The sequence below is a fragment of the Manis pentadactyla genome, chromosome 3 (genome assembly GCF_030020395.1).
Source record: "Manis pentadactyla isolate mManPen7 chromosome 3, mManPen7.hap1, whole genome shotgun sequence".
NCBI lineage: Eukaryota > Metazoa > Chordata > Mammalia > Pholidota > Manidae > Manis > Manis pentadactyla.
In genome coordinates, this window is record NC_080021.1 from 191,425,834 (window position 1) to 191,451,989 (window position 26,156).

Genomic DNA, 26,156 nt, shown 5'->3' on the forward strand with positions numbered 1-26,156 from the left:
AGAGAGAGAGGCCTGGAAATCAGCTCTGATGCCTAGATTCATGAACAAATGAGGAGCCAGCAGAGGAGCCTTAGTGGGAGAAACCTCGGAGAGTGTGATGTTGGAGAAGCTGGGAGAGGAGAGACCATGTTTCAAAATGGAGAAAGTGTCTTAGCTAAGAGTGACTGTAAGCTGGGGACAAAATATATGCATTAGATTTCTAACAACTGACATCATTGCTGATCCTCCTAAGAGCAAGTTTGCTAGACTGGTGGAAATAGAAGCCCCAGCAATCATTTTAATCAATTTCTTATTCAAGGTCAAACAACATTTTGAAATATTTGTAACATTTGTTGCAGACCCTATTAGCCCTCTGTCATATTCTCTTGGATTACCTTACCTTTTTAAGCACACTGGCTCCAGGTGTACTTTTCACTCGCAACAGCCAGCACCTGGATACATTTGCTGGCGGGCTGACCGAAGGCTGCTGGAACCTGCTTTGCTTGCCCAGAAGAGCAGGAAGTGCTTTCAGGGCTCATGAGGGGCAGCCTTAACTAATAATTAAATCAGGTGGGAATATAAATATTTCTCAGAGTATAAAGAGTTTCTTCTTCTGCAGCTTTTATTTTCAAATTATTATTAGTCCTCTGTTATGGATTATGATCAATAAAAAGCTTATGATTTTGTAAACATTTTGTGTTTGTATGTGATAGAAAGTGACCATAGTTGCCATTGTTAATGCTAAGAAGACCAGGAAAACTTAGTCTTTTGGGAAAAGCTTGTGAGTTTTTGGAGGTCTATACAGTAGATTAGCATGTACATTAGCATGTAAAATGTAGGACCAGGGATGAACTGGGCATGGACTTTGAGATCAAAAGGCTTTAGACAGAATCTCATGAGGAGGGAATGAGATTTTCATGAGAGAATGAATCTGACTGCTCTGCTGAAATTCTCTCTTCAGCCCTCTGGCTAGGCAGGCAGTGAATAGAAGCTTTTGGATTGGTGTGTGACCTATGAACATGTGTAACAAATGACTGTATATCTTGGGAACATTGCAATGCTTGAGTATCTGTGTGTGACATTTAAATATGAGTAACACTTGAGTAACTCCCAGGGTTAGCTGGAGTCAATATATGCCTTAATCAATATACCGTAGCATTTATAACTTCTATCACCATTCCTCCTAAATCTCTAGGTGATTATATCCTGCAAAACACCATTTCCATGCTTTTGTTCACATGGTCCCAGCTGCTGCAAATCTCCTCATCTCTTAGCAATTTCTTTCCACTCTGCATTTTCATGGTATTCAATTTGTATATTCCTTATGTATATCATGTCTTGCCTTTTGTGATGGGCAGTGATTTGTATGCATGCTATTTACCCTAGAAGGTTAACAACTGTCAGACTCAGCCTGCATCCAGCCGAATTCCTGGGAGCCTATCTCTGGGTGGCCCATAAATTCTCACTGCCTGTTATTAAAGTCTTGTTTTGTAGCTGCTGGCGTCTGATCTCCACTTCATCACCTGGCAATCTTGATATCATGCTTCTCTTGCTCTAATATTAACCTAGCCACTCTTAGTAAGCTTATTGATTCCAAGGAGAGCTGTTCTACTCTCTCAGCCTTTTATAGCCCTCTTTGGGTGTCGGGAAGGTAAGGCTTGTTTTCCTGAGCCAGCACTGGGAGGTATTCTGTAAGCACCACACAGCATCTTACCTCTGGTAGTTCTTTCCAAGTCTGTGTCCCATGTCCTACAAATGGCTTCCAGATCCTTACATTCTCTCTTTCTTTTCTATTTTTAAAAATTGTATTAAAGTACACATAATATAAAGTTGATCATCTTAACCATTTTTGGGCATACAATTCTGTGGTTTTAAGTACATTTGTATTGTTGTGCAACCATCACCACCATCCATCCCCAGAACTCTTTGCATCTTGCAAAACTGAAATTCTACACCACTTAAACAGTAACTCCATCCCCCTACCCCACACCAGTGCCTGGCAACCAACATTGTACTTTCTGTCTCTGTGTAGTTGAGTACTCTAAGGACCTCATATAATTGGGAGACTATTTGTCTTCTTGTGACTGGTTTATTTCACTTAGAATAATATCCTCAAGAGTCATGCATGTTGTAGCATGTGTCAGAGATTCCTTTTTATGGTTGACTAACATTCCATTGTATGTATTTACCACATTTTGTTTATCCGTTTATCCATCGGTGGACACTTGGGTTACTTCCATGTTCCAAGTAGTGTGAATAATGCTGCTATGAATGTGGTGAAACCTTATATTCTCTTTTATCTTAGATTTGCTTCTTTTTTATTCATGGTGTTTCCTAAGAGATTGAATTTATCCTATTTTGGTCTCTGTCAGTAAGACTCTGAAAAAGAGGATTTGTGTGTAAGTGACTGATTAAGGAAGTGCTGCTTCAAGGAGAAACGAGTAAGGTATGGGGGAAGTGAAACTGGGAAGAGGACAAAGAAACTGATGTGTGAAATTTCAGGAAGTCCCACAGAAGGTAGCGTGATCTTGATGCCACAAAACTTTGGAATGCAGATTTTATATACTTCAATGCTGCCTCTCCCCAAAACAGCAGAGCTGAGCTTTCATACATCCGTACTTTTCAGTCATCCCCTTGGGGGTTGTGAACTCTCATGTCTTGCCTTTTGTGATAGGTGGTCACCTTCTCCAGTATGCCAGTGTTTCTGAGGGATGCTTCAGTGAACAGCACTACTCAAGCTGTCTGGGAATTGCAATGGTGTGTTTTCAGTTGAGTCTCTAATCTCTAGTAGAAAGCTTTGCAAATGACAGTATACTCTGAATTCAAAGTAATTTCCGATTTTGTGGACACAGGACCAATTATATGGAATAGCACATCAAGGAAGCCTCTAACAAAAGTACAGTTAGGAAGATACACTAACTCAGGTGTGCTTAATGGACTGAAGCTCAGTGTCATCAGTTGTATCTCTTGCTTTGAGAGTAGGCATTCAGGAAAAAGTCTTTCTTAGGGGCTTTAGGCACATTTTGCTTCCTATGGTTAAGGTCTCCTTGAACAGATGATCTGGTATACTTGGGAATTCTCTGGATACACAGAACTGTGAAATCTTAGACCTGATTTTCCAGAACATTCCTTAGATATCCATTATTATCTTTGCAAACCTTCCTGCTCCCACTGACATTAGTTTTGAAGGTTGTTCACAAAGTTATAAGAATGATTTTCCTCTCACAAACTATGGAAGGAAAACACTTTGGGACAATATGGCAGACAAGGGATATTACTGTTATTTTACAAATTCATAAATACAACCTTGATTATAGGAGTACACTTTCATACTAGTGCTCATGTTCTAGGGATTTCCTGTTGCTGGCAATGCTGCATAGAGGGGAAGATGTTATTAAAATCCACAAATCTATCTCTCCTACTTTGAACATAACTTTTAATTTGACAGTCATAAAAGTCATCAACTATAACCATATCCACCATTTTAAAGATAGAGGAAGTGAGGCAGAGAAAGTTAATGGCATTTCACAGAAGTTATATTAATACAGTGATAGAGCTGCCATTAACAACTTGTTCATTTTCAGTCAAAAATAAATTTCTTTCATCATAAGTTATTACTATTGATTAACAATATAGTTTAACTTTCTTCAAAACTTATCTTCTTTTTACTTCCATTTTTTTTTGTTTGTCCTATAAATTTCAGTTAATCTGAATAAGTTTTGACACTCAATGGTTAGATTGTGCTTTATGCTATTTGGGCCTAAGAATCTTTGACATTTTGTAGTTCAGGATATTGAGATAGAAGTGCACTGAGTTCAGAGCCAGCCATTAAGTGACTTCTATATGCTTTGATCTCTGTGGGGTGCTTTCTCAAGTATTATTCAACTTAATCCATACATCACTCTTATGAGGAGAGATTATTGATCCCAATTTTATAATTGAAGACAACATTTGATCCTGATAACAGATAGAATATATTATCATTTTATCACAGTATCCAGCAACATCATTTTCCTAAGTCCCATGATCACTGGAACTTCTCATTTAAGAACCAGGTAACTGGCATCCATTGATACTTTGCCAGAATTGCTAAAGGAGATTAAGAAAACTGATATTAAAAGTAGTCCTTGAATATTATGGATATTACAAGCACTATCTATAGGGTTGGAGAATTTCCTAAAATATACTGTGGAGAGCAAGGGAAGTAGGAAGAAGTAGAGATTATAGGAAAATATATCAGTCTGTGTCGGGCAACCTAGTTTGTGCTTGCCTATGTAACTGAAATTATCAATGGAATGTAAAAATAGTGTAAACATGACACTGAACTAGCACAGTGCATGGCATGTAATAATCAACTTTATTTTAAAGTCTTGTTGTATCTCTAAGTTTAATATATGAAGATAGATCTCTTCCTTTCACTGGGTGAGTACCCTAACAGGACTCACCACTTTTCTACTAACTCTTCAGTAGTAACATAATTCTAAAGTCAGTTTGAGCAATAAAGCACAGTTTTGATAATTAAAATAGCTAGTCCACTGTCATACTTGAAACTTCTATCTTGATTTAAATTAGAGATTTTCTCCTTACCCAACTGGGCCTCTTTAAGGAAGCAAAACTGCACTTGGGGAAGAGAGAAATGTGTTGAATTTCTCTCTTTCCTTACCTTGCACATGTACTCCTCTTCTCTTTTGCTAACTTTAGTTTCAGAGAACTGCAGATTGGACCACAAGGAGAGACATGAGGTAAAAGGAACAACAAAGTTTTTATGAACTGACACTGCCCTGGTGATCTAGTATAAGAACTCTGCAGACATAGCATGTGTCTAAAGTTGACTCTTACTTTCAAGGACACCTTTGATGACTCATCTTCCCCTATTGCAAGGAATTTCTCCTCTGTAATTCCCATGAGGATGACGAATGCATCCATAGTATGGCTGATAGCTTACTTCTTTTATACCTAGGCATCCAGCAATACCTAGATCTCATATCAGCCCCGTTTCAGTAAGAATCGAAAATACATTAAGTATTTTAAGCAGAAAGGAATTTAATATAGGGAACTATTGTTGTAAAAATTGTTGCAGGGACCAAGGGAGCATGTTCTAGTCTGGACTTTTAGGAGTGGCTCTCAGAAAAATATAGAGCTGACCACCACGAGTGCTACCACCTCTGAGGCCACTACTGGGTCTGTGGCAGAATTAAGAACTTCCTGCTGCCATTGATAACTGCAGCTGTCTTTGGAAGCGCAGGGAGCTAGAACATGGACATTGTAGCTTTGATTCATGGATCAGCAAACTAAAGCATGATATCAATGCTGCCACATCAGCCACCCACACAATTACTTTTCATCAGCCAGGGAACTGGAGAATGACACTGATGCAGAGAAAACACATGTCCCCATGACCATGCTTCCAGCTGAAACAGCCAGTAAAGTATAGGAAAGTATTCTGCTGCACTCCTGCCTTCCAAATCTCAAACAAGCGTTTTTAATTGTCAGAATTGAATTTATATGAAGAAATGTAGCTGTATGTAAGTCTGGGAGGTGACTTTAGCTTCCCAATTTATCCAACCTAAATAAGCAAATCCACAGGACAAGCTCAGTGGAAGCCAAATAATGACCACAAGGAAGGATCGGTCTATGTAACAATAACAATGGAGAAAACAGTGGAATGAGAAAAAGTATTTGGGTTTCTCAGGACATCATTGAGCCAATGATTAAAGTGCTTGGAGCCCATCTTGTTTCTGAACTTGAAGTTTTATAAAATAACAAATACCTCATTGTTTAAGCGTATTATCTGATACTCTATTATACTATTTGAAATTATCTATTTATTGTTTTTACCCCTAATAAGTTCAGGACGGCAGAGATTTTTTTGTGGCCTTTATTCACTACTCCCTTCTCAGAACCTGGACCAATGTCTAAAGTAAAGATGATCTCAACATTATTTGCTGAAATACTGCAGTGATAAATAAAACAAAAATAGAGAACAAAATATGATAACTGTGGTTTAAAAGGATTAGTGATGACCAAGTAGTACTTATACCAAGAATGCAAAGTTGGTGTAACATTCAAAATCAGGAATATTATTTAGCCATAAAAAAGAAAGAAACCCTGCCATTTGTAACAACATGGATGGACCTAGAGGGTGTTATGCTAAGTGAAATAAACCAGGCAGAGAGGCAAATACCATATGATTTCACTTATGTGTGGAGTCCAAAAACAAAACACAACAAAATAAACAAAATAGCAGTAGACTCATAGACACAGAGAAGTGCCTGGTGGTTACTATGGTGGGGTGGGGTTTACGTGGGTGGTTAGGGTGGATGAGGGGGATAAAGAAGCACAAAAATCTCAGTCATAGTGTTAGTTGGTCATGGGCATGGAAGTACAGCATAGAGAATATAGTCAATGGTTTTGTAACATCTTTTTATGTTAATAGTACTGCATTAGTTGGGGTGAGGATTTGATAATCTGTGTAACTGTTGAATTATTGTATTGTATTTATTGAAACCAATACAATATTGTATATCAACTATTCTTCCATAAAAATACACTTAAAAGATCTTAATAAATCAGCATTCTTGACTAAAAAAATTCAAAATCAAACTAATATATCATTATCAGCAGATTAAAAAAGAAAAAATCATATGGTCTTCACAGTAGATGCAGAAAAGTTATTTGAAACAAAATTCAACATCCAATCTTGATAAGAACTCTCATGAAACTAGGACTGGAAGGGAAATTCCTCATCCTGATAAAGAACATTAATGGAAAATCTATAGCAAATATACTTCCTTTTTTATTTTATTTTTTTCCCCAGCTTTATTGAGGTATTACTGACAAATAGAAACTGTATATATTTAAGGTATACAACATGATGTTTTGACATAGATATAAATTGTGAAATCATTACCACAATTAGCTAATTAACAAACACATCACCTCACATAGTAACATTTTTTATTTTGGTGTGATGTACTCACTTGGCTCTACTTGCTTTGCAAATTTCAAGTATACATTATTATTAACCATAGGCACCATGTTGTACATTAGGTGTCTAAACTTTATTTTTCCTATAACTTAAACTATATCCTTTGATCAACTGTTTCTTCTTTCCCTCTGCACTCAGCTTCTGGTAACCACCATTTTCTACTCACTAAAAACAAGAATATTGATGAAAGAAACTGAAGAAGACACAAGTAAATGGAGAGGTATCCAATGTTCATGGGTTAGAAGAATTAATATTGTTAAAATGTCTGTTCTATCCAAAGTTCTACAGATGCAGTGCAATCCTTACCAAAATTCCAATGGCATTTTTCAGAGCAATAGAAAAAAACAATCCTAAAATTTGTATGAAACCACAAGAGACCCCCAATCACTAAAGCAATCTTGAGAAAGTACAACAAACCTGGAGGCATCACACTTCTTGGTTTCAAATTATTTTATAAAGCTATAGTAATCAAGAGTATTGTATTGGCATAAGTAAATAAATATACTTAATGATGAAAGATACAATGCATTCCCTTTAAGAATGGAAACAAACGAAGGATGTTTGTTCTTACCACTCCTAGTCAGTATTGTACTCTGGGTTCTAGTCAGTTTAATAAAGCAAGACAAAGAAATAAAAGACATGAATACTGGAGAGAAGAAAATAAAAATACATTTGATAACCTGATTGTCAATGTAGACAATCCCTCAAAATCTAAAAAAAGAAAAATGCTATTATTAACTTACATGCATTTAGCAAGGCAAGGTTAAAATGTCAATATGTAAAAAAAACACAACTGAATTACTATAATAATAACAATGAAATACTAAATAGTGAAGTAAAAAAAGTGCCATTGGCAATAGCATCATAAAATTAATATTTAGGAATAAACATAGCAGAATATATGTAATACTGAATGCTGAAAAGAAAAAACAGTGATGAGGGAAATTAAAGAAGACCTAAACAAATGTAGAGAGATGCTCTTTTCATGGATTGGAAGACTCAGCATTGTAAAATGTCAGTTCTTCTGAAGTTAATCTATAAATTCAATACAATATTCATCAATATCCCATTGGATTTTTTGTTAAAATTGACAAGCTGAGTCTAAAATGTAATGGAAATACAAAGGACCTAGAGTTTTATGATTAAAGAAAAAAGTTGGAGGACCGCTCAAGATTTACTATAAAAAATATATATAATCAAGACAGGATAGTGTTGGTGAAAAAATAGTCATATAGGTCAGTAGACCTAAATAGAGTCTTGAAATCGACACTCACAAATATGATCAATTGATTTTCAAGAAGGTGCCAAGGTAATTCAATAGAAGGATAATCTTTTCAATAGATAGTGCTGGAACAAGTTTATATCCACATGCAAAAAATAAATCATATCTCATATCATATTTAAAAATGCAAAATGGAACATATGCTTAATGTGAAACCTGAAGCTATGAAGACTTCTAGAAGAAAACTTAGAAGGAAATCTTTATGACCTTGGTTAGGCACAGCTTTCTTAGCTAGGACACCCAGAACACAAAGGACATCAATAGATAAATGGGTACAGAAGATGTGGTGCATATACACAATGGAATATTATTCAGCCACTAAAAAAAGAAATTCTGCCATTTGCAACAACATGGATGGATCTAAAGGGTATTATGCCAAGTGAAATAAGCCAAGTGGAGAAAGGCAAATACCATATGATTTCACTTATTTGTGGAATATAAGAACAAAACAAAACAAAATGAACAAAACAGCAGTAGACTCATAGACACTGAGAAGTGACTCCCCTAACCATGGGGAAGGGGTTGGGATGGATAGGTGGGGACGGTGAGGAGGATAAAGGGGCACAAAAATTATCAATCATAATGTAAGTTAGTCATGGGGATAGTAGTACTGCATGGAGAACATAGCCAATGATTCTGTAACATCTTCCTGTGTTGACAGTAACAGCACTAGTGGGGGTGAGGATTTAATAATATGAGTAACTGTTGAACCACTGTGTTGTATATTTTGAAACCTATATAAGATTGTATGTCAATGATACTAAAGTCAAAAAAACAAACACAAAGGACACATAAAGGAAAAAAATTGATAAATCGTACTTCATCAAAATGAAAAAATGTTGCTCTTTGAGCGATACTTTTAAAAAAATAAAAGTCAAGCCATAGCCTGAAAGAAAACATATGCAAAACACATATCAGGATTTGTATTCAGAATATATGAAGAGCTTTTTAAACTCAGCAGTAAAGTAACAAAATCCAATTTAAAAAGTGGGCAAAAGATTTGAACAGATACTTCACTGATGAAGAGATACTGATGGCTGATTGCAAATAAGCATGTGAAAAGATATTTAACATCATTACTTACTATGGAAATTTATGGAAATACAAACTAAAGCCATGAGATACCACTACACATTTAGTAGAACAATAAAAAGAAAAAGAAAGAGAACGAACCCTGCCCCTTCACTGCCCCTTCACTCTTCTCCCACCCTAACCACAATCTGATATTTCCAGTGTTGATGTGTATATGAGAATGTGGAACATCTGGAACTTTTATACACTGCTGGTGGGAATGCAAAATAATGCATCCATTTTGGAAAACAGTTTGGCATTTTCTTCTAAAAATAAGCATACAGTTTCCATAGAGCAAGAGAAATGAAAACATATGTCCACACAAAGACTTGTTTGCAAATATTTATAGCAACCCAAATACCCATCAACTGCTGACTGGATCAACAAATTTTGGCACACCTATGCAATGGAAAGTACTTTCAATTTATCAATGGTTGTTGGGCACTGGGAGTGATGGGGAGGGAATTGATTACAAAAGGGCAAGAGGGTACATTTTGATGGAAATAATCTATATCTTGATTGTGATGGTAGTTACAAAATATTGTCAAAATATCTCAAACCATACACCTAAAAAAAGTGTTTTATTATATGGAAATTAAAAAAAAAGAGTGGTGGAGAATAATAAAACAAGTTAAACATAGAAGTCTAAAAATTAGGTGCAAATTTGGTTATGACATCATACTCAGAGAGATAAATAATTCTTGTAAAAAGTAAATATTTAAATAAATAATATTAATCATTTAAAATAAGCTGGGTTCAAAATAAGCTTACACATTTTCCTTTTTAAATTGCTAAATTAGGAAAAATACAAACATATGTACGTCAACTTCCAATTCAATCAGCTGTAAAGAGAACAATAAAAAAAGGCAAAGGAAACCAAGAGGAAGAAATTGATAAAGATAAAAGTATATTTCAGTGAATTAGAAAACAGAAATGAGAAGATTTGATTAATACATCCTAAAAATAGTTACTGAGAAAAACTGTAAAATAAATTTTTGTCCTACTAGTGAAGAAATTAAGTGACACTAGGAATTAGAATAGGATATAACCACAGATAAAAAGATACAAAATTTAAGAGAAAAAGATGTAAAGTTTAATGCCATGTTAACTTTTCAATGTAATATATTTAAAATAACATTTATTTTTCCTGATTACTTGGGTAACAATTTCATTGCAGAAATATGTAGAAGGGAATACTTAAAGTGAAAACCACTCATAATCCTATCAGTAATAACTATCATTAATAATTTGTTGTATGTTATTACAGGTATAATTTGCTACCCATCTATCTTCTTATTTATCTATACATAGTAGTTTTCATAAAAATAGGATATTCTCTACACACTGTAAATTTCTAGAAGTGGAATTCCTGGATAGAAGTATATAAAAATTTTGAAGAATTTTGACTTTTTTGTAAATTGGCCTCCAGAAATAACATAATCCTGTATTACTTTGTGAGCATAACATAACTGCCTGCTTTTCTACCCATTTGCCAATACTGTATATTAGATTTTTTTTACTCTTTGTAGTTTAACATGTGGAAATTGGTACTTAATTTTTGAAATAAATTTTATTCTTTTTAATACACAATATGTTACATGTTCATTTGAAATGAAATGAGGAAACCTTGAATTGATACAAAAAAACCTGATAGGGTAGGTGGTTGACCACTTGAAAAAAGAAAATCTTTGAAAATTGAAGAAACCTTAGAAAATTCAGATAAGAAAGGAAATTAAGGGGTAGAGAAAGGACCCATAATCCCATAACTAGAAGCTATGATGTTTACCTGTAGTCTAAGCTTTGTTAAGAGGTGAGGATGTTATTTGGTCATATTTTATAGGATTTTCAGATCTCAACAGCTCTTAGGTCCTGCACCTTGTCTGCTTATATATGACATGGTTTCTCTTCCTAAATGTTTCTAAGAATCCCCATGTATAACATACACATGTAAAACAACTATCTCCTAGGTTCTCTCATCTGTGTCACTTTCTGAGATTCCCTGATGGAAGGAAAAATATTTTCTTACAGGTAATCAGAGATTCTGATGGGAGAGCTCTGCCTTCCTTTTGCTGCCACTTCCCTTGGTCTTGCTCGTTCCTCAGCTGTACCCAGAAACCTGCTGTTGTTCTGCTGCTCTTAGGTTATTTACTTCTCTGCATGCCTCTTCCCAGAACCTCTGACCTCTGACTGCCTTAACTACTGCCACTTTCTCCAAACTAGTGAAGCTGGGCTGCCCTGGATTGTGGGCCTTCTCCAGCTCCTCCAGACCCATTGTCCGCTGATTTCCGCAGCTCACCACTCTTGCCAGCCAGGAGCGTGGTGCTTCACCTTCTTTTCCTGTGTCCCACTCTTTTCAGTGTTGTTTCTGTAGCGGAGTTGTTTAGATCCCCCCAAATATGTATCTTTTATTTCTAGTGGTCCTTTCCTTCTAGAGGGTTGGGGAAGCTTGGGGGACACTAATGGGAAAGAGGTCAGCAGTGGTTAGATCCACCCTCCTGCCCTTCCTTTTTCCCTTGCCCCTCTGATCTCTAGGATCTGCTGTTATTTCTGGTGTGATGAACCAGATTTCTTCTTGCATGTTGATTTACTCTTTGGGTCTCCACATCCTTCCTGATATTGAGGCTGATCTGGCTTCTCTCAGGGCACCTCTGCCCACAGTTCCTCTCATTTATGTCGGTGTATCCAGTATCCAGTGTGGTTAGGGTTTCAGTTGTTTTCTAGGGGCCCAAAGAAGAGCAGGGGACCTCTTTAGGGTGTCTAAACATTCTATGAAGTTTAAGCAGTTTCCCATATTCTTAGTTTTTCCCAAATAGTTTGAGTAACTCTAAGAGCTGGAGAAGGTATCCTAAGGGGTTGTCAAAAGCAGTAATGTGACTGTTCAGTTTATGCTAAAGATCAACAGAAAAAGTAATTTTTAAAAATCCCTTTAAAAGAGGACATACAGTTCTTGAATATGTAGTCAGTGCTCATTGTGGAGATCAGATGAGTGTGCATGTGACTCCGTTATTCACTCAGTTGAACATCAGCTATCAGCCATGATGGACTTGGCCATCACACAGCTGTAAATTATTTTTATTCACAGTCATAAGACTAAAGTTATTCTTAATGCTAGACAATTATTTAAGACCAGGACACAAGGAACACAGAAACTGATATACATCAAATTAATGAGGAGTATAAAATGTTAATAATTCTCAAATTTGCTTTGATAGGGACTTCACGAAATCTGTAAGCTGCATCCATTTGATCAAAATTTTCATGTAGTACATCAGGAGGTTTAGGAAAGCTAAAAACCATTATTAAATGGATAATGTCAGAATGACTTTTCATATAAACTCTTGAACATGTGTTACTAACATGTGTTACTATTAGAGGAATGTGCACAAGCAGGCAAATGAAACAAAATATGAATATACTAATTGCATTTTTTTGCATGTAAAGTGTAAGAATTTTAAACATACATAATAAAATAGTTTTTAATCTACTTTATGCTATAGTTTATAGTTAAATTTAAAGTTTATTATACTCTTGGCTCCCAAGTATCAATATGGTTTGCTTTTAAAATTTTGCTTTTTCTTACATAATTAATTTACATTAGATACAATGTGTCTTCAACCTAAAATCACATCATTATAACATGTGGGGCAAAAAAATGGCAAACCTGTTGACACCTAAGGGTTTGAAGACATTCTATCTCTGTACTGTTCAATATGGTAGCCACTAGCTACATGCAGATATTTAAATTAATTAAAATGAAATAAAATTAAAATCTTAGTTTCCCATTCATAGTAGCCACATCCAATTGCTCAGTAGTTGTGGGACTGGTGGCTGTCATATTGGACAGTGTAGATGTATGACATTTGCATTATTGATCACAGAAGATTCTCTCAGTACTGATCAATATTATTGTGAAAGGAATTTCTTAGTTAAAATAGTAATAAGAAAGGCTGTTTCAGCAGCAGACTCACAGAACCCAGGAATGTTCTAACAGTTACCAAAGGGAAAGGGACTGGGGAGGATGGGTGGGAAGGGAGGGATAAGGGTGTGGTGGGAAGAAAGGGGGCATTATGATTAGCATGTATAGTGTGGGGGGGCACGGGGAGGGCTGTACAACACAGAGAAGACAAGTAGTGATTCTACAGCATCTTACTACGCTGATGGACAGTGACTGTAATGGTGTATGTGGGGGGTACTTGGTGATGGGGGGAGTCTAGTAAACTTAATGTTCCTCATGTACTTGTAGATTAATGATACCAAAATAAAAAAAAAAGAAAGGCTATTGCATGTGTTAGTTATTCTTGCTAATGTGTTTTCTGTGATTACAAGCATTTAGACAGTAGGACTTATGTCTGACCAGGACTGGACCATGCTGGTTGCTAAAGACATGCAAATATATTTATTGCACCCCAATGCCAATAATGAAGACAGCAGCAGAAATAACAAAAATGCCACCATGTATCTTGATACATTTTTTATTGTGAAAAGTGCTTTGGTGTAAATACTCTCCTTTGAATTTAAAAACAGTTTCAGAATGTTGGCAGGGAATATTTCCCCCATTTTGCAATTGAGAATTCTGAAGTTGAAGAAAGTGAAAAACTTTTCTAGATGAGAACAGCAATAGTATTAATAGAAAATGCTTATTGGTCATTAATTTGTAATGTTTGTTAATAGCTAATTTAATGTCTATTGACATTTAATATTATTAGCTATTGTTTACTGGTACCTCAATCAATTATATAGTTTAATTATTACAAACCTCTGACTAGCTACTACTTTCACACTTTTTTCCTTTTACAAATGAAGAAACTGAGGCTTAGGGGTTAGGCAATTTTCTCAAATAGCCAGGGTTTGAACTCAGGAAGTCAGTTATGCTTGTACATTGGCTTAGACTCATACCTTGGCTTTTCTTCTGCCCTGCATTTGGCTCTTGAAATCCAAAACTCAGCATGGACCCATTTGGAAACTTGGTGGTCCAATTCAACCATCTTATAAAGAAAATTTAAACACTAACATACATGCCTAATAACCCCACAATACATGTATATACCCTGTACGTAGCCAACCTGGAGATGAGGTGTATTGATGACATGCTGATGGAACAAACTGAAGCTGTTGATCGAAGGAACAAAAGATACATAGTTCTATAGACTCAGCCTTGTATGTTTTTGCAGCTGAAAATAATTATTATGAGTTTCTGCTACAATTGAACAAACTGACAATATGCTGTCAGCCAAAGATTTAGAAATCACACAATTAAGCAGTCTCAACTTGACATTGATAAGGAAGAAAGCCCCAGCCAAAACCAGATGCCTGTGTAGTTGTGAGTCAGGACCTTCAGGTGTTTACATCATTTTCAGCTTACATTTTGGAGGTTGGGTTATTCATGTGACTCCAATTCTGTGACAAATGTAACTTTTCCAAGTCTCAGAGCTGGGATAGAAATGATGCTACTCAGATGGAGGGCTGATGCATAATTTGAAGTATTGTCACGTTTGTGTCAATGGTTAAAAAAGTTTCTGCAAGCAGTCAGGACATGTTGCACATCAATCAGATAAAATATTGCTGAATTCCAGCAAAATTCTGCAGGGTATGAAGGTGAAAACCATATTGTCAAGAGTGTTTGTTATTATCTACAAGATAAATACCAGGCTTCTTTAGCACATTGTGTGTGTGTGTGATACATAGTGCTATAAGAAAAAGAAATTTCACAAACAGAAGATAAAGAATCTGTGAGTGTGAATGTATAATGGTTGTAGCTATCTCAGTTGCAACAGTCAGCAACTTAGTTCAGGCCTGTTTAAAAAAAGAAACACAAATTGGAATCCGTTGGTTCATGTAACTGGGATTTTCGAGGGGTCAAGCTATCTTAAGGCTGGATTGTAAGGCTAGACTGATGCCATTAAGAAGCTTTCTCTTTTTCTGCATCTTTCAAATCTACATTCCCTTTGGATTCATCCTCAAGGTTTCCTTCACATAGCCACAAACTGTCCTTAACCACATTAGCCTAAATGGTGCTTAGCCTCTATAATCCTGGAAGAAGGACTTTTGTCCCATAGTTACGGAACATGCTTCATGGAGGGCTCTGATTAGCCTGACTTGGGTCATTTGATCATCTCTGAACCAATCACTGTGTCTAGAAGGAGGGATACTGAGATTGACAAGGCTTGGTCATGGACTCACCTCTGGAAAGAGAAGATAGAGGCCACTCTACTCACACCACATAGTCTGAGGGTAGCGGGGAGGTTCCTGAAATGAATAATGGGTTTCTAATAGCAGCCAAATAAACAGATGTTCACTATGTATGTGTGTGTGTCTCTGTTGCTTTTGTTGTGTTAAGACCAAACCCAAGCCAAAGTTCATCAGTGACATTAATGAGATCTGATTGATAATACCACTTATAACTTTGGTATAATTTTTATCTTTTGTTAGTTTATAAAGTTTATGCTTAGCTATAACTTCCAGTGTAAGAAATTAGTGATTGATCTTGGGTTGCTACTGAGCAGTGATAGGCATGAAATTCAAATACTTTTATGAATTCACATATGCCAGCAAGCACTGAAGTAAGTTATTCATTTTGTACACTGATGACTTAAAATATAATAAAATAATTAACTTTGATAATATTAGAATAAGGCCTGGGTGTTCCATAGATTTCAATAAATATTTGTTGACTTCTGAATGAATGTAGAAGCAAAATCCTAATTAGTTTTTCCATAATATCTCATACCCTCAAAATAAATTGATTTATTTGGTAAAATATTCCAGATGTTTGTCAGAGTGAAATTAAACTAGACCAACGATGACTAGATAATAAATTTGTCTTATTTTATTTGACTTTCATGGCTTTTCAGTTACTGAATTCATGAGACGAAAGGCTAGTTTTCTAAATAAGAAAGGAATTCTTGGTTGATATAATTAGGATTCATGTAAATAATAAAATATAAGCAAAGATAACTGATGATCTAAATGTTTAATTTTCTTTGAATATCTTCAAAATAATTATTTTTGCAGAATAAGTAATTATTTTGTAGCATTCTTAAATCTAAATCCATAAAATGTCATGCTAATAATTATGCTTGAAATGTGAATTTTGATGTGATTGTAGGAGCTACTGCAGTTTTATTCTGTGTCATGCTTCTTTCAAATGTCAATCGTAAAACCTTGGGAGATTTTCTATATAGGATCTTATTCAGAAATCAGCATCATGCAGAACTATGGCTCATTGGAAAAGGAAATTCATATCATGCTATGATTTAGGTTACTGAATTGGAATTAAATAATGTTCACTCCCCCAAAATATAGAATTTGTTATTAAAGAAAATAGAGTTTCAGAGTACACAGCTATTGAATTCCGTGTCTTTTAAAATTCTATATAACTATTCCTTTTAAAAGATCATGCCACTATGACCTGCTGCACTCCTTTCTATTGCTTTTGAATGTTGTTCTCCCCAAATTATCCTATGATTTGTAGTGAGATGAAGTTGCTAGTGTATAAAATTTGTTGTCTCAAAAGGTAAGTGAGCTGATAAACCAGGGGTGTCTTTCAGAAGGTGGGGTCATACTTTTCCTCAGGCAGCATTCCACAGGTGCACCACATGACTGTTTTATTTAGGCACTTCCAAAGGCTGACAACACCATCCTTTCCACCTCGACTTCATCACATATGTGTACTTAAAATCTAAAAAAAAAAAAAAATCCCCGGGCCTCCCATTTCCTTACATAGGGAATGGTCTAGAGTGTGTTTTTCGTTCTTTCCTCTGCTCCTTTTGCGGCTCTGTTTATGAGCTGATAAAGCTACTAGCCTTTTGACCTATTTTCCACTTTCAGCTCTTGGGTCTAAAAGTACATCTGCCTCTTTGGTTATGTTTTCCCCTGCATTCTTTTCAGTCTCCTGTGGCATACCACTAGAACTGTCCATGGTAGACAGCAGCCTTTGAAACCCATTAACAACCTCAGGGTATAACTGTTTTCATCTTAAGGCTATTCCAAGGCTTGTCAAAGACAGGGAGATCAAGGGGCAAAATCTAGACATACTAAAAACTCAAAACTTAAAGAAGAGGAATCAAAGCAGGGCTTCTGCTGCAGCTGCATCATGCACCACAGCTCAGCTTCTCCTCTTGCCCAGGCCTCACAGGTGTCAATTCGTGAGATCCCTCTCCAATAAACCTACATGCAAATCTTCACTCCAGACTGTGTTTCCAGGAAAGCAAAACTATGATGGTACAAGAAGTGGCTTTAGGGAGCTGACTTTATAATGCAATTTTGGAGCTAGATGGCCTCATTGCCTGTGGTGGGTAGAGTATTGATAGTCTCTGGCATGCTGGAATTCTGCAATTTTTAAAATTTCTCACTAGTGGTAAAGTGCGATGGAATAATATTGGAAGGGAACGCCTTGTCTGGTGCAATATATCAGGCATTTGAGAATTACAAGAGAAGTGGTTGTTAAGAGAATTATGAATTGGATGTCTATTGCTGGATAATATTGATGCATTGGAGAAGATAATGAAAGGCTGAAGGATGATTAAGGCAAAAGAAGAAAACCAGAGAGCCTGTTAGCAGTATTTAGAGACTCTTGTCTCTTGTAGCTGGATGGGTAGAAAAATCTGAGAATCAGATATAAGACTTAATTGTAAGAGTGGCAGAACTCCAGAGACATTTGAATCGTCTGCTGTAAGAACTTGGCTGTGCCAAAGTCAGGGGCCTGATTGAAAGGCGTGTGGCTCTGAGATTTAGAATGAGAACAGATGGATCACTGCACCTATACATTTGAAACCCAGATCCCACTGTACTCTCTGGGCCTGCATAAGTGATCCACTCCTGTCTGTTATTGCTGATGATCATTCTTGTTAAAAGACAAGGTGGTGGCTGCTGCCTGGCAGGTCAGTACCTGTCCCTTTAAAGACATAGCTCTCCTCTCTGTGCACTGTCCTCCTGGCTACCAGACCCATAGTTAGGACCAAATTTATCATTTAACTGGGGAATGTCCAGGCCTTCTAAGGGAGAAAAGGGACCATATTCTAAATAAAGGTGATTCAGACTCTAGTCAAAATGTACCAGGGCATCTAGATAAACCTGATTAATTATAATACTCAGCTTGTCTATATATAAGCTTTGCTTATTTTTTGTTTGCTTGATCTGTCGAAGTCTCTCACTAGTGCCTTTGTCAATTTCTCAATATGTTTCCAACAGATTTTCCTCTAAAAATATTTTAAGATAGCATTATTTGGTATGTAAAGTTTTATTATGGATATATAATTTTCTCCTCGTATCAGCAGCTTGGAGAGGTTGTACCTGACCAGAATTGCTGTTCCTTACTTAGATAAGCAACAAAATCGGTTTTGTGCCTTTTTATTTCTAATATTGAGCCCTGTTTTCACTCTTTAACAATACTTACCTCACTGGGTTGTTGGGAAAGTAAAATGAAAGCAATAAACACTCAATAAATATTAGCTATGATTTTTTCCATGCTATGATACTTAATGCATAAATGTTTAACATAGTTTGAATCTTTTGATCAGTATAAAAAGACCATCTTTTCCCTTTCAGGGCTTCAAATTTTATTTTTGATCTTATACCAGTATTACAACACTTTCTTTCTCCTTTCCTTTCTGAAATTGCCTGAAAAATGTTTCAAGCTTTACCAATTTGCTTGTCTTGAATCCCTTTGTTTCTGTTATTTTTGATCAGAGGAAATTTTGAGGCAGAGTCCATTTAGTAAATATTTTAATTGAATATTTTGTTACCACCAGAAATAGTTACTTATTACATTCATGTCTACTCTCAGGTATTTCTAGGGAATTAATTCAGTTCACACCATTATAAAAAACCTAAATCTCCAAAGCCAGGGCCTCTATATTTTAATTTAGATATTTAGATATTTGAAATATAAGGCAGAAATTGTGAATTAATAAATTGACTGATAGTGGATGTAGTAGGAAGCAGGTAAAAGCTGGTGTGGACGCTAGTTACATGTCTGAACTTAATATTCTATAGACCTGGGCCTTCACTGACCAGGGTTTGAGACTACCTACATTTGGCTTAAAACCAAATGGGAGTACTTTTTTACCTGAAATCCAAATAGACCACCAATTTGATGGTTTTTGCTACTTGGCAAGTGGAGCTTTTTCTCTTTGAAATAATCTACATATAAAACCAAATGGAGGTCTGAGAATTACTCGGTAAGTATACAGACTAAGAAATGAATTAGATGTGCAGGTCAGGTTAAGACCTGTCTTAGGCTATGATCATGGTCCAGTTGGATATGAACTTTTCATCAAAACTGGTATTGGTGATGTATACCTTCCAAGATTCTCTCCCTGGTTTTTAGTATTTGAAGATAATCTCTCTCTCTCTTTTTTTTTCCTGAGTGGCTTCAAATGCCTTATGTAAGCTCTTATTTTATGTCAAGCAGAGAAGATACTTTTATTTTATACATATTTGATAGCTTTAAAAAAAAAATAAGAACAGACAAGTTAAATCAGAGTTTTTCAACTTTGGCATTCTTGACATTTTGGGCCAGATAAGTCTTTGTTATTGTGGTTGTGGCACCAATGTACTTAATGGCAGATGTGATCTTACCCTTTTCTAGCATCTCTCCTTATTTAGGAGCAAAGACAACATATATCAATTATGTCATATCTTGAAGTATCAGAGATGGCAGGAGGCCTCTCAGTGTTTTGAGCCCTTACAAAAAGTACAAGGGTCAAAGATACAGTTATGAACCCTTGGTCTAAACTCCCATTTTGCTGTGTGATCTTGGACACAGTGCGTAGGCTTTTGGTACTTTCAGTTTAGTCATCTGTCATATGGTTGGTCTCTAACATTGCTTCCTGCTATGTCAATCATTCAGCTTTGTGTCCTTAGTAACTCCTATGCTATCTGGCGCATAGTAGGCACTTGATAAAGTTTGTTGGAATGAACAAATATCCTGAATGTTCTGTGGATCTAAGATTGCACTTTCACCAACATTTGAAATTATAATATATGATTGTCTTATTCACCACTGTATTCCCAGAATCTACCACAGTGATAGGTAGTGTATGTACTTAGTAAGTATTTATTTGATAAAAGAATGAACAAATATTATAGTACTCTTAGATTATACAATCACTAACAACAATATGAATCTCAAACCTTTACCATATTACTTTAATTTAAGCCTCTCTCCATGAAGGCCATTTACAAGTTGTATGTGTATTTCTACCAAAGTCACTGTGTTATTTCCACATGTCATGTTATCATAATACATTTGTCCAAAAAGTGAGAAATTCTTGCATTGAATTAGAACCTGTCCAGGCAAATTCTACTTCCTACACAAGCTCTGGGTGCTCAAAGAGTTTCCTTGGTCTTGGGGAGAGCCTCTGTTAGAAGCTAGTCAAATTTTGGTTCTCTTTAAGTCAACATAACACAGGAAAGCAAAGGGGAAAATCCCCAGGCTTTAGCGTTGGAAGGACCTAGTTTTTAGGTCCAGCTCTTCTGCCTACTATGGATGTGTACTTCAGGAAGTTTTCACCCAGTGTGAGCCTCAGGATTTTCATCTGTTAATTGGGGTCCATCAGTAATACCTGCCTCAGTACTTGTGAAACAAAACACTCAGGGGCTGTCAATTGCCATTCCTTTTCTTAAAAAGACTTCTAGTTTACTTTGTGATACATTACAGATGTGTTCCAAAAATTTGTGTGTGTGCACACAAGCAACTTTCTGTGAATTGTATTTAATTTGTTATGAAACAGAGAAATTTTCTTTCTATAAGAATCCTGCTGCAGCTCTTTTAGAAATGGGAGTAGGATGGTCCTAGTTTGTTCTGCTTGAGGTTTCAGGTTTCAGTATATGTGGTTTTGCAGGATAATTCTCAGAATTCTACATTAGCAAATAATTGTTTTAGATTTGTTTTCACTTTAAATTGAAGTAAATATGGCTTCTTGACAGAACAACCCTGTGAGTTCAGGTGGCCATATCTTTTTGTTGTACATATTAAGACAAGTCAGTGTATCATGGAGATTAAGATCAGTGGAAGCAGACTGCCTGGGCCCTTGCCCGACTTTGGTCTTTACTATGTGGCACTGGAAAACTCTTAACCTTGTTGTACTTCAGTTTCCTAATGTGCAAGATAGAGATAAAAATAACATCTATCTCATGTTGTTATTGTAATAATAATATCTATAGGTATCTTACATATGATCGGCAGTAAAAATGTTTCATTTATATATCTATTTATTTCCAAGACCAATCCTGGAACTTATGCTTGCAAATTATAAAGGTGGAGCTAGCAGAGTCATGTAAAAGCCTGGGTTTATTTTTTCAACTTAGAACATTGTTCATTGTTCACAAAGCAGTTGTTTAAAATGGGGCTCTTCATAGTGTTTTTTGAGATTCTCTGGTATATATTTAATTCTATTGCTCTTCCTAAGTGCTTCCAATACACTTAGATGGCTTCACAGTTGAATTTTTCTCTCATCTGTTGTGGATTTCACTAAAGATAGTATATAGCTATAAATAAGCCTATCCATGCAATTGTAACCATGGCAACCAGCAGCCTTCAAATGGGGATAGTGGGGCTCATAAGGCTGGTCTCAAGTTTACAAAAGCCTGATATATCCCCTTTCAAATTAGACAGCTCAGAATATACTTTTCACACAGCACAGCTATTCATTGCTCTCTACAGAGTGTCTATCATTACTTCAGTCTAATACAGTTCATTTATGACTTTTACACATTCTTTGAATGCACTGTATTAGGTTCTGTGAGGGTTTAAAAACAACCAAAGCTAAGTCCTTCCACCAATATTCATTGGGGGTCTTCCTAACTTTTATATTTCTTAGGATACTCCTTCATTAAAAACTCTTCAGTGGCTCCCTGGTAGATACAGAATCTGGCTCTTGCCTACTTTTTAGCTTCATTTATCACTTTCTTACCCATGACACCTTAAACTCCAGACTTTGAAAATTTCATATTCCCCAATGCTGTTCTCTTTCTGTAATCTCTCTCAACTCTTTTATTTGCCATTCAAATTTTTATTTTTTTTCCTCCAGTCTCAGCTTAAGTGCTTCCCCTTGTGAAATACTCTGTTATGTTGTGGTTTTCAGATGAATTTACATAGAGCACTTACCTTACTAGGTAACTGCCAGTGAAAAACATAACAAAACAAAAAATCCAGAACTTCATTTATCAAAAAAGATGGACATGGCAAATGTGACTTAGCCTACTTTCCACATAGAGGATGTTCATGATTTGATACTCATCTTGAACGAGTGTGGCTGGTGAGAACTGTGAATGCAGGTATTTGGTGAAGGGTATTGAGTAGGCCTTGATGTGACAGAAACTAAAACAAAGAGAATGTATAGAATTTGACTGATTATAAGTAGGAGATAAAGAAAAAAGAAAAGTTAGGTAAATATAAGGTCCAGGTAACTGTGAGAATAATGATCCATCAGTTGAGACAGGAAGCAGAGGAAGAATATATTTAAGGGTAGAGTTATGCTTGATTTTTGAGCCATTGCATTTGATGTACCATCAGAACATTCACATCTAGTATAAAGTTGGAAATTTCTGTTTAAATCTCAGGAGCAAGTCAGAAGTAGGGGTGTAGAAATACATCAAAGTACAGATGGAAACTTAAGGCAATGTTATGAATGAAATTGCTCAAGGAGAATGTAGATCAAGAAGAGATATCTACATTAAAGAAGGAGACATCAGAGAAGGAGATTCAGAAGGAATCACCAAGAGAGGGACAAATGGCAAGGTGCAGAGACTGGCCTTGAGTAGGAGGAGGCATTCTTCCTTTGAGCAGGTGGGAAGGAGAGGAGTTGCATAGTAGGGAGTACAGACAGTGTCTTCTCTCTTCTCTGGCCAAAGTAGGAGTCGAGGCATCTGTGGAGAGTGAAGGGGGCAGGGTGGCCACCACTTCCAAGAACTGAGTTGGAAGTTGTGTTGTGGGAAATATTTAGGGAAGGGGGAAAATAGCTAGGACTGGATGAAAGCATCTGAGATTGGGCAATTTATGTAAAAGTGAAGTCCATCAATTTATGATTTCTTTCCTTGAGATTTAATAGCTTGGGAGTGGGAATGAAAGTGAATATAAGGAGATAGCTTCCTTTCTATTACTATACATCTCTCTTGCTCCATTCTAGTCATACTGATCTCTTTCATTTTCCATTAATACATCTGGTATACCAGCTGTTCCCTCTGCAGGCATGCTGTTCCTGCAGGCTTCTTTCCTTCCTATCTTTACTCTTCTCTGGCTTTCTCAGTGTTGTCTATGCTGACCATCCAGTTTAATACTATAACGTCAACCCTCTTCATTTCTGATCTCTCATCCCCCTTGCCCCTTCTTTTGGCCATAGCATTTACCTCCAAATATATTACTCATTTACCAAGTTTACTATTTATTGTCTATCTTTCTTTACTGGTACTGAGCTCCATGAGGACAGGGATCTTCATTCTGTTAAGATATATCCTAAATGACCAGAACAGTGCCTGGTACCTCACAGTAGCTCAATAACTATTTGTTGAATAAATTAAGGTGACTTAAGAAATGTATCAGTGGAGGCAAATACTGATTAGTTTTTACTGAACCAGAAACAGAAAATCCATATGAAAACTGCACTTTTCATGGTTACTTTTTGGTTATAATTTGTAACAAATTTCTGAGGTTATAAAATTAAGCTATCCTCCCTCCCTTTTCAGACACCCACTTCTCCATTTCCTTCCATATATGGTTGTAGTTATAACCTACTCTTGATAGATCATTAGCTCATATCTAAGAATAAAATCCTCTCAATATCATTATATCTCATACAGGTATTTTGCATTCTAAATTTCTTTCTCATTTACTTATTTAAGGAAGCTAGGTTAGTTTCTGCTGTCTAAAAGTCTTTGAAAATTGGGGGAGATTTTTTTTTTTGGTGGTACCTGTGGAGGACCATGATGTGACATAACTAAGAGCTGTCTCTTCTACCTCCAGGTGAAATGGCCCATTTATATCATGCTTCTCTATGGAGTGCTCATGCTTACCCTAGAAAAAGATTCTCATTCTTGCCCAAAAACTGTTAGATAACCAAGTAACCAAACTCAGTTGAGAATCAATGAACTACTTTTATGTTTCATAGAGTTACTCTACACATTTGTCCACAAAGCAGCCTCAAGATTGTTAGGTACTGTTATTTGCTTTTCCCTGTATTTGAGGAACTGCTGAAAGTAATAAAAACAACTTTAGATCAAAACAGATTTCTTACAATGTAAAAAAGAGCAGTGACGTTAAATCATATCGAGAGATGGTGCCTCTGCTCGGATGAGCACAGCAGGCTTTCCTGCCCTCTCCCGGCACATGTCTCCTACTCAAGCTGAGAGTAGAGCAAGGGAGGTTTGCTCTCATTCTTCTCTTGACCCTCACTCTTGGGAAGCTCTTGTAGGTCTTTGCCCTGGAGGCGATCTTTCTGCTGTCCTATCCTGCTCCTCATCCTTTTCATGAATGTCCAGTGGAGATCGGTGGAAAAGAGTTCGTGGATGGGCACAAACTCCCTGGGCATCTAGGCTCCCAGGCGTTTTCACCAGCCCGGTTTTGTCCTTTAACAGTTTATGAACATCACACATGATTTCTTCTTGCACACTTCTGTAGTGGCTGCCTCCTATTTCTACTACTCTGCCAAAGACAAAACAATCAGGGGCTCCATTCTCCTTGGAAGGCATTGCCATCTTTTTCGATTTTAGTTCATTAGGTTACCATGTGACCTCGGCTGTCTGAGGGGCTCAAGCATGATGACTTTTATAGGTTATCTGGATTGTTCTCATTGTTAGAGAAGGAGCTACTTTCTGCTTACTTTCCACATCCTAGGTAGACCATATTTTTAGTATCTGGAAGAGTTATTTAGTTCTTTCCCTGATCTCTTTGGTTATTTCTAAATCTCTTGGTTTCCTGTGCACATTTTAAAGCTTTTAAAAAAATTCATTTAAACATATCAGACATAGTTACTTTATATTCTGTGTCTAGTAATACCATAACCTAGAGTCTTTGCAGATGTGATTCTGCTGTTTATTGTTTTTGATATCTCTCAGTGATTGCTCTTGAGTACTTGTGTGTTTTGGGATTTTTGACTGTGAGCTCATGTTCTTTCAAACTTTATCTGCGGGAATTCTTTGAAGCCTGGACTGAAGTTAAGTTCCTTTAGAGAGGATTTATATTTATGTCTGTAGGGGGCATAGCTAACCATTTTATTTAAATTATTTGCTTGAGGTTTTTCAAACCACTCTGGTAGCATGAGTAGTAGTTTGTAGTTATGAACTCTTAGGGAGAGTATCTTTTTTTCCTTTACCTAGCACTAAGGCAAGACAGTTTAATACCTACATCACATCATTTTGGAAGGAGAATTTACTTGTTATTTACCATTATGCCTATGATAAAGCTCTTAGAGGTCCCAGCTTTATTTGAGGTGGAGTGAGGAGGAAATTTGACTCTTTTAAGCAGGTCTGTGACTTTTTCTATCTCCTCCAAGCCTGGATAGACATCAAAAGAGAAGATTAACATATCTACAGAAACTTAAGGAGAAGCCAGCTTTTTTGTTTTCCTTTTGTTTCTTCATTTGACTTCTGTGGATTCCTCACTTTGTACCTGCTCTACAAATGTATTATTAAAAAAAATATTGTATCAGTATTTAATTAAGAGGGCCATATAGGGTATCGAGGATGACTTGTAACAATGGACAGAATTTCCCTTTAAAAATTTTTTTACTGTTAGTGAGGTCTCAGAAATGAGAAGAAGGAATTTATGTTTTCAGGTGGTATTGTTTAACTTCAGAAACTAAAGGCTTTTTCTCAAAGAATCACAGAGTTACAAAAATG

The 26,156-nt window shown here is 36.3% G+C and overlaps 1 long non-coding RNA gene across 1 annotated transcript in view; it reads left to right on the plus strand.

The window, feature by feature from the left end:
* Nucleotides 1-22,501: 22,501 nt before the first annotated feature.
* The window catches only part of LOC118914024 (uncharacterized), a 35,847-nt gene continuing 32,192 nt past the window's right edge, over nt 22,502-26,156 (plus strand). Inside the window, exon 1 of the long non-coding RNA XR_005025446.2 lies at nt 22,502-22,598. This is a non-coding gene — a long non-coding RNA (uncharacterized LOC118914024). The remainder of the gene's footprint in view (nt 22,599-26,156) is intronic.